Source organism: Ambystoma mexicanum, chromosome 10 (genome assembly GCF_040938575.1).
Source record: "Ambystoma mexicanum isolate Mex_15411 chromosome 10, UKY_AmexF1_1, whole genome shotgun sequence".
Taxonomy (NCBI): Eukaryota; Metazoa; Chordata; class Amphibia; order Caudata; family Ambystomatidae; genus Ambystoma; species Ambystoma mexicanum.
In genome coordinates this window covers 435,119,008-435,138,165 of record NC_090932.1, presented here as the reverse complement: position 1 = coordinate 435,138,165, position 19,158 = coordinate 435,119,008, and positions in this window count along the sequence as shown.

Here is a 19,158-nt window from a genome sequence, read left to right as displayed (position 1 = left end):
GTCAGAAACCAATCACTGATTGAGGCAAAAGAGCAAAAATTGCCCAACTGCACCAAGAAAAGAGTGAAATCAGTTCAGTCGGTTTCCCGGGATCCTGCTACTGTATCAGCAGGAGATCAAGGTCTATGTATCAAATGCTGCTGAATGGGCAAGCCTAACCTACAGGGACAATGCACTCTCATCAGCCTGCCCCAAAATGCCTTCCCAAACTATAACGAAAGCCGTTTATGTGCCAGGGCAGAGACGAAAGCCTAACTGAAAGGCACTCAAAACAGATCATTTAGTAGTTGAATACATTTGTAGTTTTTTTGGGGTGAATTTGCTACATTTTCAGTTATTTCATTTCAGGAAAATACCATAATTATTGAGTTGTTATTCAATCATTTATTTAGTGAATAAATAATCATATTTTCAACTTTTTCTGGCTCTCTTTAAAATAGTAAGAAATAAAATTAATTTAATCAGAAATGTACAGCCTTCCTTCAGTTAATCTTTAAAATATTGTGGTTGTTATTCATTCTGCCTGACTTGCATACTTATCCTCTTACCCATGTAATCCTATTCATTTTCAAAGTGGTAATGTTTAAACATTTGAAATGATGGTATCTTCGGCAAGGATTCAGGATTTGGCTCTCTCACTGTGCTACAGTGACTTGTATAATGTGTTGCCTGCTGAAATGCGACTGCTGCCCATGCACTCCAAATCATCAGTGGCACTTGAATGACCTTCCCACCTTCCAAAACAACAGAATGTGGAAAAGAACATCTCAACACTCATCAGTTGATGAGATTTTGATATTGCTATGGCCTGCTTCAATTTCCCTGGATCTTGACTTTGACCCATGCACCTGCTCGAAAGTTGCACATTCCGGTGGTGTTGTCTGCATTGTATCTTGCAGCACTTAAAGTTGACACTCTAACATCGTTTGATTTGATGGCTTACTTTGTGGGAGCAGTCAAGAATCCTAGATGGTCCAAGGCGGGTCCCAATTAGTTATTGACTGATCCACTTCTCTTCATAGCAAATGGTTAGACGCCTATGATGAGATAGTTGCAACCTTAAGGTCTGCATCAGCCTCTTGAGCTACCTTACGGCAATTGTTCCAACCTTGTCTGGCTAGTTGCTACAAGGGCAACCGTGGATTCCTACGTTCTGCAAAACATGTTGATCTCTCTCGAAGTTAACTGCTCTCCTTCATCCAAAACTAAAAATCATGGACAGCATTCTCTTGGAAAGATATTCAACATCCCTTGGATTGGGCCAGCTCTGGAGATATTACTAAATAGGCCTCAATCACTTTAGATGTGTAGTCAATCAGGATGCAACATCCCCCTGAACATGGGGCATGTAGTCACTGAGGCTGAGGAAAGCCATGCCAATTCTTCACACACTGTGCCAGACCATTCAAAATTCATCAATGGAATATGATAGGTGTGGCATGTGGAGCTTTAGGATTTACAGTTTCTGGCCATCCTGCCCATTGCTGGCTATTGTACCTCTCTCTGAAGTGTTCCTTGATGAGGATGATACAAAGGTTGCCCTCATGACCCATCACCACTCATTTTTTTCCACATGTCCCCTCTTAAAAATGAAAACAGATTGTAGGGTAAGGCCTAAAAATCAGTATTATAAAATAATCCAATGAGCCAATTAAAAGTGCACAGAAGCTAGAAAAAACAAATGTGTATTACAGGTAACTACAGCTAGGAAGAATTCACGAATCACTCAACATTACATCATTAAATGGCAGTTTATTTAATGAGAAATGAAGTGGCGTTTTAAATAATGTTTCAAGATGCATGTAAATTCATATCCAGTGATTGGACAGTCTTGGTTGTGCTATAGGTGATTGTATACAATACATATCCCTATTGGCCTATCCTATCCTTGATGACCATTCTAATGACTACCTCTCGACAATGATTTCATGATGGGGTCATTCAGTTTCACACAGTTTTGATTGGACAGTTGACAGACTAAAATATTTCACATACAACTTGATATGCTGATTGGCTATGTCCCTTAGGATGTACTGGGGTGGCTCGATTCTATCATGATTAGCAAATAGAATTGTGAGGTGTGCACAGTATGGCAACAAAGAAAAACACTTCACATCCTTTCTCATGGGACCCATAAGGTTGGCACCAACATACCGCTCTCACCCTAGTGACTGTTCAACTGACAGTTAATATTGTGACTTCTCGTTGGAAACATGTAGAAGTGGCATCTCCACCCTTAACTGCAAGTAACTTTACAATGTTTCCTTGGGAGACACAAACGACCATTATTACTTGGTACAGACTCCAAATTAACATTAAAAAGATCAAGATAAGTAGGAACACTCTGCATACATGTGTTAAAGAGTTTGGCATCCAGGAGAATATTTCAGTTATCCAGTCCTGTTCTTTCTTGATTCCTCCTTCCCCTTCCATACCTATCTTTAAATGATGCAAATCCTTTAATGCTATACTCTTGGTCATTTAGAGGCACGTATGTGCAACATGTACTTCCAATATTTTTGAAAACTCCACCCTCCATGGCTGTGATGAGGCCAAGTACCATTCAATTCTGTTATGTCTTTATTCGAAACGCTCGCATCTCTTCACGCCTGGCATTGAGGTCATGCTCTGTGGCATTGGCGACCTGGACCAAGTCCAAATGGACAATTGGAGCCATTTGGCATTTGTAGCTGCCAGTACTCTAGGTGCTAAATTAGGTGCAAAGAATAGTTCAATTTTGGCAAAGAGACGGTACTGTGTTTGTATCTTCTCCAGGGCATTGTTTGATTCTGTGCTAAAATAGTTAGAACTTTTTCTGCGGTATAGTGTCTGTGAGCTGTTATGTTTTTTCACTGTTAGATGCACTGCAGAGGACTGGGGTTTACCTTTTGGGATCGAACGGTGTTCGTCTGGGATGAAAAGCACTGGGTGTGAGGAAATCGACAATCCACATAGTAGGTGTGTGCTCAAATAGCCTTTTTTGACATTTTAAATAAAATTGAATTATGGTAGATCAACCTCCAGAAAATGTGTTAGGATAATCCACGCACATTTTCCTATGCTCACTGCTTGACATACACATAGAGCCATGTACTCTGGGTGGACACATCATATAGGCGCAGTCCCCCCTGTCATATTTATTTTGGGATATCACAGCAGTAGTATACAATGCATCTCCAGAGGGGGAAGGACCAAACCTCCCCCTGGCAACGCCAGCCAGATTAACCATCAAAGGCTCCATGGATCTGCTCTGTCCTTTTGTTGGGCCATGCAGCCGATGGCAGTGATAAGCATACTAATCTGAGAGTAATTCAAACAGGCCAACACAGGGCTTGGCTGCAGAGGTTAACAAAGCAGACAGGAAACAGCAACAACCTTTCATATGCAACTTTGTCAACCTGAAGCCATCTCCCGCCATCAGTATCGATTGACAGTGAACTATCATGTCTGAGACTTCATGTTTACAATAGTTCACCCTGCAGGGGGATGCCATTCATTAGGTATAAGTATAAGGTTTGCAGGAGCCAGAAATGCTGGGCTCGCTGCAGCTTCAAGGGAGACCTGCTGCTATAATCAGGAACCACAGAGTGCTCCATTAACCGGAGGGACCCTTTGATCCTCATCAGACAGGAATATGGGTGGGACTTAGAATTACAGGTTTTATTCTTTTAATTTATTTAATTGTATATGGTTGTAAGAAAACATTTACAAACAGAGAGTAAAAACAAGTATATGCACAATATTGTTCATTTAAATTGACAAAATATATGACAAAGTATAAAATGACCTCCTAATATAGGAACAAAGAGAAAAGGTTAAAAAGGAAGAAAAGAAAGCTTCAACAATTCCCATCCAAACCTATAAATTCCATTCATGCGATTGAGGGCAGAATCATATAAAGTCCTACTAAAGCACGCTGAAGACCAGAGGAGCAAAATAAAGTGGGAGCACTACAAGCACAGGCTAGAAGAAGGAGGAAAACTACATTCATGTAATAATGTTACTTCTTTCTAGTACCTGTATCGTCTTTATTGTCAGCACTGTTTCATGCCACGAAAATCAGTCTATCCCAGAGAATAAAGAACTTGTCTGCTCTTATGAGCCAGGTCCCTTCGCAGTCCATCAAAAGATGTTTTAAGGTTTGTTTCGCTGGGTTCATACATATCTCACACAATATGTGGACAGAATTCCCCTGCCCCCATCTGGTAAGAACATCTCCAGTGTGGACCAAGTTCAACCGAATTCTAAGGAAGTTGTACCTAGCTTTCCAATCCGGGAATTCCACTAAATATCTCGGGAGACACCCCAATTTCTTGTCCACCACTAAGAATTGGTTTGAATTACAGGTTTTCAGCCCTTTACCTTTTTTGTTCCAAACCCACGCATACAGGAGATTGTTGGTGGGGACCGAGGATTGGTTCTTTAAGGTAGGCTTAGCCTGCACCAATACCGATGCTCCATTTGGCTTTAAAAGAGTGCTGAGCCCCTCTTTTGGCAGATCATCTGAAGGCTTCACCAGAAGTAAGAACTCATCATTGCATCCTGGCTGAAGGTACAGTCTGCCTTACATCTTCCACCGGTGAAGGAAGGCCAAGACCTCAAAAAGGGAAGCAAGATCCCACCCCGAAATATCTCCAGGGGAACAGAGGGAGATACCGAATCGAGAGAACCCTCCAGCAGTTCCAGAACTGGTACCCAGCCAGCACACAGCATGCCGTGCTATGCTCTGCAGCAAGCTTCCTAGGTGGAAAGTGTGAGAGAGTCCCTCAACCCCAAGCCAAGGACAAGGCAAACACACTTGTCAGTTTTGGCTGTCCGCCTTAAAGGACAACACAAGCCCAGTAAAAAAGATAGGAGAAGTGAATTGACAAGCATCTACCGACATCTGTCTTAAAGGACATTCTCGAGCCGGTCGAGGCCCTCGAGCTGCAACCGACTGCACCGCTGAATGTTGTTATGCTGAATTCACTTAAAGCCATCTGAGACATCTCAAGCAGTGCTTCAGAACCACCAACCAGCACAGCGACAATGATTCCTGACCTCGAGCCAGCATGTAGTCCAGCCTGCAATCGTCCGTCGAGCTGCGCTCGCCGAACTGCCTGCCACCTAATACCCGCAGCTGTCTCTCATCTTGAACTCTGTTGCAGAAGCTGCAAAGCACACTGAAACCTACCTGACCCTGTCAAGCACGACCAAGAACTCTTACAGCACAATGTACATTGTGGTTCTGTCCCTCTAGTTCTTCTGCAAAAGGCCCTTAGAGACATTTTACAACCCATTCCGCTCGTTATGCTGAAACCAAGTAACCTCAAACTGTTGCGATTATTTACTATACCGACTACCCACCTGTCAGTATCCAGAGTGCATCCATTTTCCTTCTTTGAAATTGTCTGTCCTCTGCATTCCTTGACAGGGTGGGTTGTACTTTGTAGTGTTGCTAGTACTGTCTGTTTTGATAATAATACAGTATGTATTGCTATACAACCTTGACTGAACACTCCCTTTTATCATTGGATAATAATTGTATTTTTGCTGTGTTGTAACTAACCAACAATCCACATCCTTTCAGAGATAAGCCTGCCGTTACATCTACGTTACCAAAATTGGACAAGAAGGTTTATAATTTTCTTGTGATTCCAATCTCTTCGGATCCCTTCTGGTGTATTAGAGGTGTGGGGTTGATTGATGGTTTAGAAATCGACATTCACCCCTGGACCACTGGTGTCCTGGAATTTGATTTGTCACACTGGGGCATGAAGGTTCACTAGGGAACACACCCTATTCCATGATAATGGTAGATGGAAGTATGCTTTGGATCCACACTACCAGAAGACATCTATTACCGATTTTGTACCATCTCATAATGTTGTCTTAGTGAGAGTCTTATTCCATCCTGTATTCTAACCAACAGGTATGCTTCCTTCGCCTCTGAAACAAAATTAAGATCCTGTGAGTCACTATGCTTTTACTGGTTGTTCATGTTGTTGTAAGCTTGTTAATTTGCCTGCATATGATGCCCATACTTCTCTACATTTTCCGTCTACCCCTTTTATGACATCTTTTGCGCACCCCACCAGTCTCTCTGCTTTAAATACTGCTTACCCCTTCACCCATTTTTTGTTCCAATATGTTGCGCATTCTATATACATCTGGGGTCTTACTGCACACTTATTATAGCCTAGTCCATTTTCCCCTTCACATATACTTTTGTCCGTTTCTTCGATCCATATTTGTACTGTGTGTCCCTGGAAATGTCCTTGTAACTTGCAGAGCATTAAATGTGCCAAGCATTGTGCTTCTAATGTCGGTAATTCCCTGGGTATGAACAATCTGGGGGTGCCAACCGCATGCAGGATAAGCCCACACACATAAAATTAGTTTTTATACCGAGCCCTGCCTATTTCTTTCATGGCGATATATCAGATATTATTTCCTTCAGAATTATGTTAATCTATAATATTGGTATCTATGCTTTCTTCCTTTTGAATATCTATTTTATGCCTGGTCACAAGGTTACCTCTAATTGCTGTTACATTCATAGTTTCACTTTCATTACTTTTGCTATTTGTAATCCCTACCGTCATCAGTTCTCCTTGTGTCTCTAAAATCTGTGTCGACCTCACAGCTCTTGTTCACCCAAATGGTCATACTTTTCTTGGATACGATTTCATAGTCTCGACTCTACTCAACTATGGTTGATGGTGCTGCTTCCAGTGTCTGCTTCTCGTTGGAGCTCTGTTGCTGTTCTCTTCTGGCGTCTGATAGGTGCACCAAAGCTTTGCGGTTCTTCAGTTTCCCTGCAGTGGGTGCGGCATAGATGACCTCATGGACACTTGTGAACTTGGGCTCTTTACAGGTTCTGTTGTGCTGTCTGGTGTAGACTCTGTGGGGTGAAATAGCCCTAAAATGACATAACTAAAGGCTGGAGTCAGTGGGAGAGAAATGCCCCTTAGCAAAAGTCCTGTGCATGAGTAAGTGAAAAATGAGGCCTGTGCCAAAACAAGAAGGAGCACATTTAGGCATTTAAGCCTAGTGAGGCCTGAATATGTTCCTTGCCACACATGAGGGGAAGGCCTCGTGACACTTTTGAGAAAGATCCAGAAAGGCTGAGACCGACTATCTTGGAAAAAAAGGCAACATCCAGTGTGTAAATTTGTGTGCAAACTTGCAATGCAGAATAGAGTTTTTCCCTATGACCAAAAGCAATGCCTGTAAAGTCCCTTCCTTTGTATTTAAGAGATGCTCCTGAAAATGGGGGCAAAAGTATAATGAAGGAACTATGCGTGAGTGCATCATGAGCCCATCATGAAAAGACGTAATTCACAGAATCCATGTGGAGTAATGGGAAACTGCCACAGAATGAAGGGTCACAGCTGGAACTTTCTGCAGCAAAATTGTAATTGTGCTTTCAAACGCCAACACTTGTGTCCACATGTTCAGCTAAAGTCTTGTAAAATACATTGTGCTGCCTTTCTATAATCAGTAATGGCAAGCAACCTCTGTGCGAGGGTTTTTACATATTGAAATTGTGCCATTCTAATAGTTGATTAAGAAAATGCTTGCAGGGGGAAATACCAGAGTTTCACTTTCATTTGTGATGTTGGCTGCTTAGGTGGGATAATGGCTGTGCCTAAGCCTGGTTGCCAAGTGGATGGCTTGAGGAATTCTCTGCTTTCCCAGTTCTATGACCAAAAGCACTTGGGTTCATCATAAAATCTGCCATAGCTTGTAATTATCCCTTTGAAGCCGGAACAGCAAGCCTTGTGTCATCACAGCCCCACATGGCAGAGGGTGGGGCAGGATTATAGAGGGGGTTGATGTCCCATTGCACACAATGGGGAGATATGCTTCTCTTCATGTAATATCCACATTATCCATCCCCAAATATTCATGTGCAGATTTCTGGAAAGCTGTCCGAAAGCTGCATATGGTCAACGAAAATGATTTTGGTGACTTCAACTTAACAAAAGTTATAAGGCAAAAATGTATTGTGATTTCTGCATAAATATGACGATCATACAAATTTGAGAGAATGTGTAACAGGTGATAGGCATTCTGCCCATCAAATGCCTGATTTTTCAGTAATGTAGTTTGGGTGGAAACAAGGGAAAACTGTAGCTTTCCATCAATAGGTCCCACAGTCATCAAACAAGGGTGAGGTGACTGCCTGAAAAATATAGTATTTAGAAATGCAGCCAGAGGTGACATAACATGATGAGAAAAGGTATTTATTAAAATTTGAGATTTCCAGGTATAAAGGCCAAATCCAACCCCCTGCCTGTGTCATATGATTGATGGGGTATCCTCCCCTGGCTACTCAAATCACTATGACATTCTCTGAGCCTACTGGCTGGTAGAGGGGAAGGGAACCCTTAACCACTGCCCTATCAGTTGTGCAAGGAGGCTGACACAGCAGAGTGTCATTTGGCTTATAAATAGATTACTCCTCCTCAACTGAGGATTCTCTCTACAACATCTGAGGTGAGCAGCTGACTGAAAATCCGGAGCTATCCTTGCAGAAATGTTGGTATAGTCTTGGAAGTGAAGCAGGGAGCTGGAGTAGCTGATTGGGAGGACAGAGTGAGACCTTGACTGACTCCTTTGATTGTCCCTGCAGTGAAGCCCTGTGCCCTTGATGACCATAAAGTATTTTTGTTCTATAAGTATAGACCCCCACTACCCTAGAGTGTCCCCATACGGAAAAATCCTCTATTCTATCTTGTTTTGAAATGAAGTGATTTTTCTATTGAAAAGTATTTTATTTGTCTGTGCATTGTGGTAACTCTCCCATTGACAAGTATTGTGTTCATCTGTGCATATAAGTCATTTTTCCTATGGAACAAAATCCTCCCTTGTTGACCTACTCATTATAGTTCTCTTTCCCCATAAAAGTTATTTCTTTGTTTGCATAGTTAAGTTATTTTCCTATGGAAGATTCCCTTGCCTGTCTGTGTATTTTTGCCACTTAACAATTAAGAACTCCTAGTGTCTATTTAGGTCATTCGTATAGTTGGCTTTGTAAATCAATTAATAACCCCATTGAAATTCATGGATCAAGATTGTTGCAATTCGATACCAACCATCTTGTTCCTAGGGCTTTCATTAATTGTTATAGTCATTAAAGTATTACTTCAAAAGAATTATTGCCATTATGAGCTAAAACTGAATTTGTCTGTAAATTGTGTGTTTAAAAACAAATCCCCATTTGCATCTCTCATATTAAACCCAAACCGTTGTTCCCACTGTGAGAATCCATTTACCCCTGTCATTTTTACTTAAAACCGTGGTACCTATGTGCATTTCTTCATGTTGAAAGCGTGTGTGTTATTTTCAGCCCCAGCCTAATTAAGCGTCAAAATATTAAAGGGATAAAAGGGTATCAACCCCCTCTCCCGAACCACAGAATCTGAATAGATCGACCCGCCCACCGTGGTTGGCATGGGCGCCTGGATATTAATAACACAGGTAACCACGTGGCAGCCAATGGGGGAAGACAGAGTTCGGGAAAGGGTGTGGACTGATAAAGGAACGATGGGGAAGAGAAAGCATGCAAATATATACATATCTAACAATACAGCTCTAATGACAACTTGTACTCTTAAACCTGTAATCCTAAACCTGACCTCCTAAACCCTGTATAATCCTACTGCGCCTATTCATGACATCAAGTATATTCCTTGCAACCTAGCATTTTACTTGCACAGCACAAAGCTTAAACATGAATGCACATACAACAGGTGTGTTAGATACTACAAACATAACTGAAACAAGCACCACGCCGCAAACTTATGGTGTCAATATACAGGACCTGGTTTTAGCGCAAGCAGTATGGCACACACAATAGGGAAGTACCCTTCCATGAAAAAACAAAGACGCATGGCCCACTGGGAAAGCAAAAGCAAAAAAAAAAACATTGCAACACATTACATTTAACTGTGCTCCACTCAATAGGTCTGGAGAAATCACTCCTATATAGCATGTAATGTTCAAACAATAATGTTACATAATATCCTTTTGACAGCACGTATTGCATGCTCTTAAACCCCAAAGGCATATGCGCTGTTAAGTAGAGAAGCGTGGCTCTAACCCGTCTCACTTTGTTTCCTTATGGAATATCAAAAGTGTGCGTTTGACACGCGCATACTTCTCCCCTTAAGTAAGAGAGAGTGAGCACAATATTCCCCAAGGATTAAGACCAAGACACTTAACTGTGTGTCTGGGTGCCTCACAAAGACACCCGGACCCTGAAGAATGATGCGGGATACCGCCAGGGCCGCATTTGTTCACCGCCATGGCCCGGGCTCCAGGATACGCATGTCACCGCAGCCGCTCATATTCAGAATAGCAGCCTGATTTCCTGCAGCGTACTTCCGGCGTGCCACTAGCCTCCAGATCCCCTCACCAACACGAAACACTGCAGCCACCCGTGCTGTTCATCATTAATTATCCGCACCAGAGAATGGGCGGTTGATGGTTTATGAAGCCACCTGATTGCATAAGCTAGTCTGCCGCACGAACGCTCTGAACTACACAATGTCCCACAGCCTGCTGGGAATTGTAGTTCAGAGCTGCGTCTTACAAGTTCACGCACCTCCTTCTGCCCCAATCCCTATTACTGATAGTACCTCCTCTCCCAGGGCTCTTCCCAGGACCTGCTTTATCTTGTCTTACCAAACGGGGTGCATTAACCGAACTGGCCAGTTCCCAAGAACACTCTCTAAGACCATACCCAGCCCACTGAATCAGATACCACAATCCTTGTGTCTTCGCCTTGAATCCAGTATTCTTTTCACCTCGTATTCCATCTGACCCTCCTTGTAAATTGCTGGTAGCCTCTGCACACGCGTCCCAGGAACTGCGGGTTTAAGCAAAGACACATGGAATACTGGATGTATCTTTAAAGTTTGAGGCAATCATAATTGGACACCTCAGACACACATTTCACAATCTCATATGGTCCAATAAACATGGGTGCAAATTTACGAGGTTCTACCAAATGCAAATTGTGTGTGGACAACCATACTTTGTCTCCCATCTTATACCGGGGAGCATCTCCTCTTTTCTTGTCTGCATATCTCTTGTAATGTTCTTTAGCCTGCTCTAAATTGGCTTGATTGAAAAAAAAAAAAAACAATAGAAAAACCAACAGAAAGGGATCCTAGCTGCACTAATGAGTCCTTGCACAGGCTGACCTAAATATGGTCTCTTCTCTGCAGGACCTCGTTTCTATTGCCAAAATAGACCGTGCATACCGGCAAGACAGATCCACATCACCTTCTGCCAGGTGGCACACTGATGGGGGGACCTACAATTTTTGACCGCCCACCCAGAAGGTGCACAGCTTACTACCTACCAGAACTTTGCCTACTAATACGGCTACTATCTATTCCCCTCTACCTATATATAAATGTCACAGAACTCAATAATAAACATATTAGAGTGCCCTAATTCTCTGCTCTACACACTACCCCACAGCACTGGACCAGCAGAGCAAGTCCCTACTGTATCCAGCCATTAAGAAAATAGAAAAAATGTCACACTGAGAGACCCGAGTCTCAGCACACTGAAGGTTAGTGCCCTGCCCCTTCTAATCCGCCTTAGTGTCAGTAGTTGCCACTGCATTTTAAATGTCACATAGATACTAAACCAGTCTAGCAAAATACATCCTTACTAATGGGAGCGTTTTTATATGTTCCTCCTCCATGGAGACCTTCCTCAGTCCACAGAAGAAGGCTCATCAAGTGAAACCTGCCGAAATGTAAGGGGGCCTATTACTGTCTTTATATTGGCTGCCCCCCTTTTTATATGTGATTTACGGATTAAATTCCTGACGTTGACCTACCATTAGGTTACCCTTATTTGTCCAGCATTGCAACTATGTACCCATATAGGTTGCTATAATGTGACTAATATTTGAATTAGTATAATTTGGCAAATTTTTCACAAGTCACTGGAGGTGAAGGCACACCACCACATGTTGTTTGGGGTAAAAGGATCCAAATTGGATATGGACTTCACCATCAAGACCTTTGCTTTTTTTGAAATATGAAAATAATAAAAATAAGATCACAATGAAGCAAACTAATAAATGCTATCCCTCTTTTTGAATGAACATGTGATTCTTTGCTCTTTGTTTGTTATTCGTTTGTTTTGGTTTTGCCTAAATATTGATGGAAATGATATACCTGGTAAACTGAAATTTGGAAGTGTTTACCTTACATGACAAAGACATTAGTCTGTTTGCCTAAATAAAAGACAAACAGCAAACTTCCAAGGGAAAGACGCCCCCCGTGTTGATGCCTAAATTGGCTCGGGCCTTCTGTCTGATGGTCAGAAGCAATTGTTTTCTTTCTTGAAGCACTGGAATGTTTTCCACCTCAGGTAAATGCTCAGGCAACATATTTTGCACCTGTCCATATAAACATTCATTAGGCACCATACCCAGTGAGGCATGCTTTGTATTATTGTACGTGAATTCTGCTAACCACAATGCTTGAACCCATGAATCCATGCCATCATTCAAATAACAGCGCAAATATTGTTCAAGAGTCTGGTTGACCCTCTCCGTTTGTCCATCTGTCTGTGGATGGTACCTTGTGGACAACGCACAATTGATTCTTAATATCTGACAGAAGGCGCGGCAACATTTAGTAAATTGGGGAGTTTTATCCGATACAATACTTTGAGGCAACCCATGTAATCTGACAACATGTTGCAAAAATAATTCTGCAAATGTACCAGCTCCTGGAATTCCTTTACAGGACACAAAATTAGCATGTTTAAACAAATAGTCTACCACCACACAAATAGTATCATACTGCTCATCCGGAGGCAAATCAGTAATAAAGTCCATAGATATATAGGGCCAGACTTTCTCAGGAGTGGGCAGTGGCTTAAGCAAACCTGCTTTCTTAGTATGGTCTGTTTTACTGTGTACACAGGTTTCAAATCTCTGAACATACTTCATAGAGTCCTGTCTCAAACCTGGCCACCAAAAATATCTTTCTAGCACGTCTTGTGTCTGTTTACTTCCAGAATGACCCACCAAAGGTTAACTATGACACCAATGCGTAACTTTTTTTTGTAAATCAGGAGTAGGTAAATATAATCTTCCAAAATAATAAGGAAGACCATCAAGAAAGGTTTCTAAGGGATCTTCCACCACCCATTGCAACCTCTTCTGTTTTCTCATTTCCTGCTTTACTTTTCTCAACAATGTGGTCACGACAGCTCCTACCACCTTCTCTGCTGGAATGATTGTCTTTACCTCCATCACAATATTCTCTAAATTTTGCTGCCTGGCAATGCATCTGCTTTCCCATTTCTTTTTCCCGGTCTGTTTTCACCTGGAAGTCAAACTCATTAAAGTACTGCGACCAATGTAGTTGCCTGGGGCTCGAAGTGTGCGCTGTTTTAAAGTACTGCAGATTTTTATGATCAGTAACTACCACCACCTGATGCTCGGCCCCCAACAAATCGTGCCGTCATTCAAAGAAGGCTGCTCGAATGGCTAGCAGCTCCTTATCTGTAATAGAATAGTTCTGTTAACAACTAGTGAGTTTACGAGAATAGAAAGCCACTGGGTGCCAAACCCCCTCCTCGTCCTTTTGAGACAACACAGCCCCCACTGCCACATTTGACGCATCTGTTTCTACTTGGAACGGTTTCTCAGGGTCCGGGTGTCTCAATACTGGTGCTGAGGTGAAGGCCTTTTTCAATTCTTGAAAAACCCTTTCCGCTTCCTGATTCCAGCAGAATCTAGATGCTTTCCTTAACATCTTAGTTATGGGTGCAACAGTTTGTGAAAAGTTGGAAATAAACCTTTTATAAAAGTTAGCAAAACCCAAAAAAGACTGAATTTCCTTGACACATTGGGGTGCTAGCCAGTCAGTGACTGCCTGAACCTTCTTTTTGTCTATAACTATTCCTGTAGGAGTCAAAATGAATCCAAGAAACTCCACCTGAGTGGTATGAAAGGGACATTTTTCAATTTTTACATACAACTGATAGTCTTGTAATTTCATTTCTGCAAAACCGCCCTAACATCTCCAACATGTTGATCTTCTGAAGAGGAGTAAATCAAAATGTCATCAATATACCAATAACAAAAATGTCCAGGAATCCACTGAACACTTCCTGCATAAAATACTGGAATGCTGCAGGAGCATTACACAGTCCAAAAGGCATCACCAAGTATTCAAGCAATCCAAACTTAGTCCTAAAGGCAGTCTTCCACTCATCCCCCTCTTTCACTCGAATCAAATGATATACCCCTCTTAAATTGAGTTTGGTATACACCACTGCTGTCTTTACCTAATCCAACAACACTGAAATTAGAGGCAATAGATACCATTTTTCACTGTCAGCTTGTTTAAAGTGCAGTAGTTAATACAAGTTCTGAGCGTTCCTTCCTTCTTTGGATCAAAGAACAAAGGGGATGAGACTGGAGAAGTAGAATGTCTAATGAAACCCTTTTTCAATATATCATCCAAATATTCCTGTAAATGCTGATTTTCTGTTTCCGTCAAAGCATATATCCTGCTACAAGGCAATTTGGCCCCAGGCTCTAATTCAGTCACACAATCATACGATCTGTGGGGCGGCAACCTCTCTGCTCCCCCTTCGTCAAAGACACTAGAAAAATCTTGATACTGGTCTGGAACGCTTAGTCCCACAGCTTCCACCAAATTTGCGGTGCCGTAATTAGCACCAAGGTCCCTTAGCGGGTTGGATTTTAACGCCTGCTAAAAGCAGGCGTTAAAGTACCAAACCTCTAAGGGACCTCGTAGTAAGGCGGTAAGGGTTAACGGTCACCGGTACCATTACCGGTGACCGTTAACCCTTACCGCCTTCCGTGTAATGAGGCCCTAAGTGTGAATTACAATTTTGTTTTTCCAAAACTTTCTTTTTTTCCTAGAGTATTCCCCTTCCTCTATCATGCTCTGAGCTCGGATTTGGTATTGCCTTTCCTTCATTTGTCATGGTTTTGAGCTTGCGTGTCATTTCCAGCTCCAGCAAAATTAAGTGAGATCTGCAATTTCATTTTTCTAAATCTTTCTTTTCACCTTTGAAAAATAATTTTCACCTTTGAAAAATTGTTTTTCCTACTCTATCATTCTTCCTCTATCATACCCTGATCACAGATTCGAATTGTATTCCCTTTTATTTTGACTTTTATTTCTCATGTGCTGCCTTTGTTGAAATTAGATTTCCTATGTGTGCTAACTAGCCCTATTTGTTGTCTAGTGTAAGCAGCCTGAAGTACCCTTGTGAGCTGTCCATAGCAGTAGAATCAGATAATTGAAAACCACTTTTTTCCATTATCACAGGGGGGAGCATTTAACCTTTCTGCAGTCATCTGAGGGGAATTAATTGTTTTTTCTTTTCACAACACAAAACTGGTGTGGTATTGAAGTATCTTTTAACGTGGTTATGTTCTAGAAGCCTGTTCATTTCGTTGCCACAACATCATTGGCTGCTGTCTTATTTTTGCTCAGATTGAATAATAAAATAATAAATTAATAAATTATTCATTGACAAGACACCGGCCTGGTTCCTGGTCTATTGGGAAAAGGGGTGCTGGTGGAGGTGGGGTGTGAGACAGGGTGGAGGCGTCCTCAAAAGAATTTGGTGTAATAATAAAAAGTCATTATTGTGTGCCACCATCATTGTATGGGTGGAAGGTCCCTGACTTGCTTGAGCTGCATAATTTCTTGTGACAACTCTTTCCCTAGGGAATAGCTGTATGGGCTGGGTCGCCTCTCTGCTGCATGAGTTTGCTGGGGCCCTTTGATGTACCTTGGTTGTTACCTGATGAGACAAACCTTTTTTTACATGTTGACAGATTCTCAAGCTATGTATTAAACTCTGGCCCATGGATATCCATGCTCTTGTGTGTGTCAGTGATCGTATTGCAGCAACCAGCATGTGCATCCAGATACCTGTCGCCACCTCATACGGTGACAAGTGTTGGTCCATGCTTGGCTGGTTTCGTAAACTGAACAGTGCCAAATGCAGACAATAGAGTGAGCTCTTCTTTAGTGTTGCACATAGTTTAGTTAGTTTGTTTTTCAATAAACAATTCAATCCCTCCACGATTCCACTGGCTTGTAGGTGGTACTCTGTGCAGAGTTTGTGGTTGATTCCCAGTAGTTTTGTAATCTCATTAAACAATTTGTTTTCAAAATGAGGGAAGTTGTCAGACCTCAGCATACTACATATTCCCCATCTTGGAAATACCTCTGTGTTCAGAAATGTAGCTGTATATTATGTATCAACGAGTACACATGGACCAGTTTCAATCCATCTGGAAAATGGGCATACAATCACAATCATGTAACGATAAGTACTGCACGTGTTCACCATGTTGATGAGATCGGCATAGAGTTCCTTGAAAGGTCCTGATGGGCGGGGCAATGTTGCCATTTGTGTTTTCATTGTGTATCCATGGTGGAGCATATGGCAAGTAGTACAACTGGCCACAAACATATCCACTTGCTCTGCCAGGTTTGGTACAAATCAATCCTCTCTAATATCAGCAGCAATGTGCTGCTTAGGTGCATGTGTTGGGTGGTGGAGTTGCTCTTTTTTTCTTTGATGTGTGCTGTGCACTTCACAATTGCTACATCAAGATTACATTTCAGTGCATCTATTACTATGGATAATTGTGTGGCATGGTCAACCGGTAACCCATCTGATTTCCTGTACCCTCTCCATTTCCATCTTGATAGGCCTGAGTGAACTGTGGATGTTACATAAGATGCATCTGTATATATGTTGATGTCATCATCTGATGACATGACACATCAAGTGCTTCCATAAGTGCAATGAGTTCAGCTGCTTGTGCTGTGAAAATGGTAAGGTAGTCTTTTTTCATTACTGCCTTGTACTCTTCCTATTTTCCTTCCACTTATTTTACCACTGTTGCTGCTCCTCATGTTTCAAGTGCATACTCACCCTACTGTTTTCTTCAGGTTTTCCTTCATACACTTCACAGTCATGTACCTGATCTTCTGTTTCAACAGGTTTGGCTACACATGACACTGGGTTAACAATGTAGCACCTGACTAGATTGATGGCTAGGTTGGACAACATAATTCCATACCCACATGCTCTCTGTGTTGTGAGAGTGGATTTGTTTCTCTCTAACATGGTGAAAAAGGCATGTTTGACATATAATGTTATTGGGTATTCCCTTGTGATGGTGGCAGATTTATGAATTGCAAATGTGGCGGCTTGCATGGGAAATGACCTTGCATAATTGGATCCAAGAGTGTAGTAGGATCGGGGACTCGTATTTCTGGCAGGATCACTGTGTAAGGACTGCTGTCATTGCTTGTCCATTTGCGTGCGGGAACAAATACAATTGCTTATTGTAATCTGATGTCGCAAATACTGGGGCATTACTTATTGCTGATTTTAGATTATCAAAACATTCTGTCTGTCATCTCGTCTGTCCATTGAAAGGTTCCTTTCTTTTTCTGGTCATCTTCAAGTGTTTGTAGCAGGGACCTGACATATTTTGAGTAATCAAAGATCCATGACCTGCAGTAATTGAACAACCCTAAGAACTGCTACATATTTTTTTACTGTTTTGGGCTGTGGTGTGTTTCTTTCTGCTGTGGCTCTGTCTGGTGTCACGCTTCTCCCTGCTGAGGATAGTAGTTGCCCTAAGTACACTACTTATTTTTGTCAATACTGTCATTTCTCTTTGTTCACTTTGTATCCTTTGTCTGCAAGGAGTTGTAGGGTTTTGATTGTGTCTTCTCTGCACTGCTTTTCTGTGGTCCTACATATTAGAAGATCTATGTCCTGCAGCACTATACTTGGCATCTGTATGTTTTCTAGGTCCATTTGGACGACACTATTAAAGATACTAGTGGACTCACAGTTCCCCTGTGGTAAACATGTGCTCGTACCTCTGTCCACAGTGGGAACATGTGGTAATATACTGGGAATCTGGGTGCAATGCACTGACACATTATTCTTGAGGTAAATCACTGTAAAATATACTGCATCTACAGTATTGAAGCTGGGTTGGTTCCTAATGGATACTCTGCTTTTTTCAGAGGCTTATTGTTCAGAGGCCGGAGATCGTGTATGAATCTACATGATGAGCCTTTTGATTTCTTCACAGGGTATATGGCTGTGTTGCATGGTGAAGTGGATGATAATATGATACCTTGCTCAATTAATGCTGTAATAGTGTCATATATACCCTCTTCTGCTTCTCTGGATGGTGGCTATTGCTTCACTCTGGGGATTATTGCACCTAGTTTGAGTTTGATTTTCACTGCTCCTGTGCTGTTCAATAACCCAATATCATGGGGGTTGTCTGTCCATAGTTGACTAAGCACTGTTGCTAAGTCCTCATACAGTTGTGATGGTTGTGCTGTTGCAACTAATATTGTCTGTGGTACCTCTCTGTGTTGTACTACCATGTGACAAGTTATACACATTTCGAACAGTGAATCTCTGTATGTCTGCAAATAAATGCTTGTCAGTTATTTCTCTGAATGGTAGTGTGGGGACTATACATAGTACTGTGTGCCATTATATTCCCTCTTCATCTGTACCTGTTCGAATGATGGCATCTCTTTGGATGATCACTACTTCTATGAGTAACATGAACATCGTTCCTGGTGCTTTCTCTTTTGGGACTGCTGTTCTAACTAGGAATTCCGCTGGCAAGCAAAATATCATGTGTTGTACTCCTGGGAGCCATCCATTCAGGACTGTCACTGCGTACATGAACATCTGTTTGTGCACTGGTAGTGCTCGAAAGGCATTAGTGCTGCATAGTGCGTGTACGACTGTGGCTTCTCTGATATAATGCATTCCTGGTATGGAGCACACTATTCCTTTGTCTGTGAATGAAATTGTCATATTTAGTGTACTTAATAGGTCCCTACTCAATAGATTTACTGGTGTCTCCGTAGTGTACAATAATGGTGCTAATATTTCCTGTGTCCCTATGGTGATGGGTACATCTTCGGTAAACAGAACCTTAGCAATCACCCAAGAGAATCTTTGTGTGTCCACCCATCTATTGGTCAAAGGAAACTACCCTGTATCCTGTCATCTATCTTGACTGACACATTATTTTCCTTTTCATGGTCTGGGTGACTAATAGGGCTGGACATGCCAAGGCTCACTGCA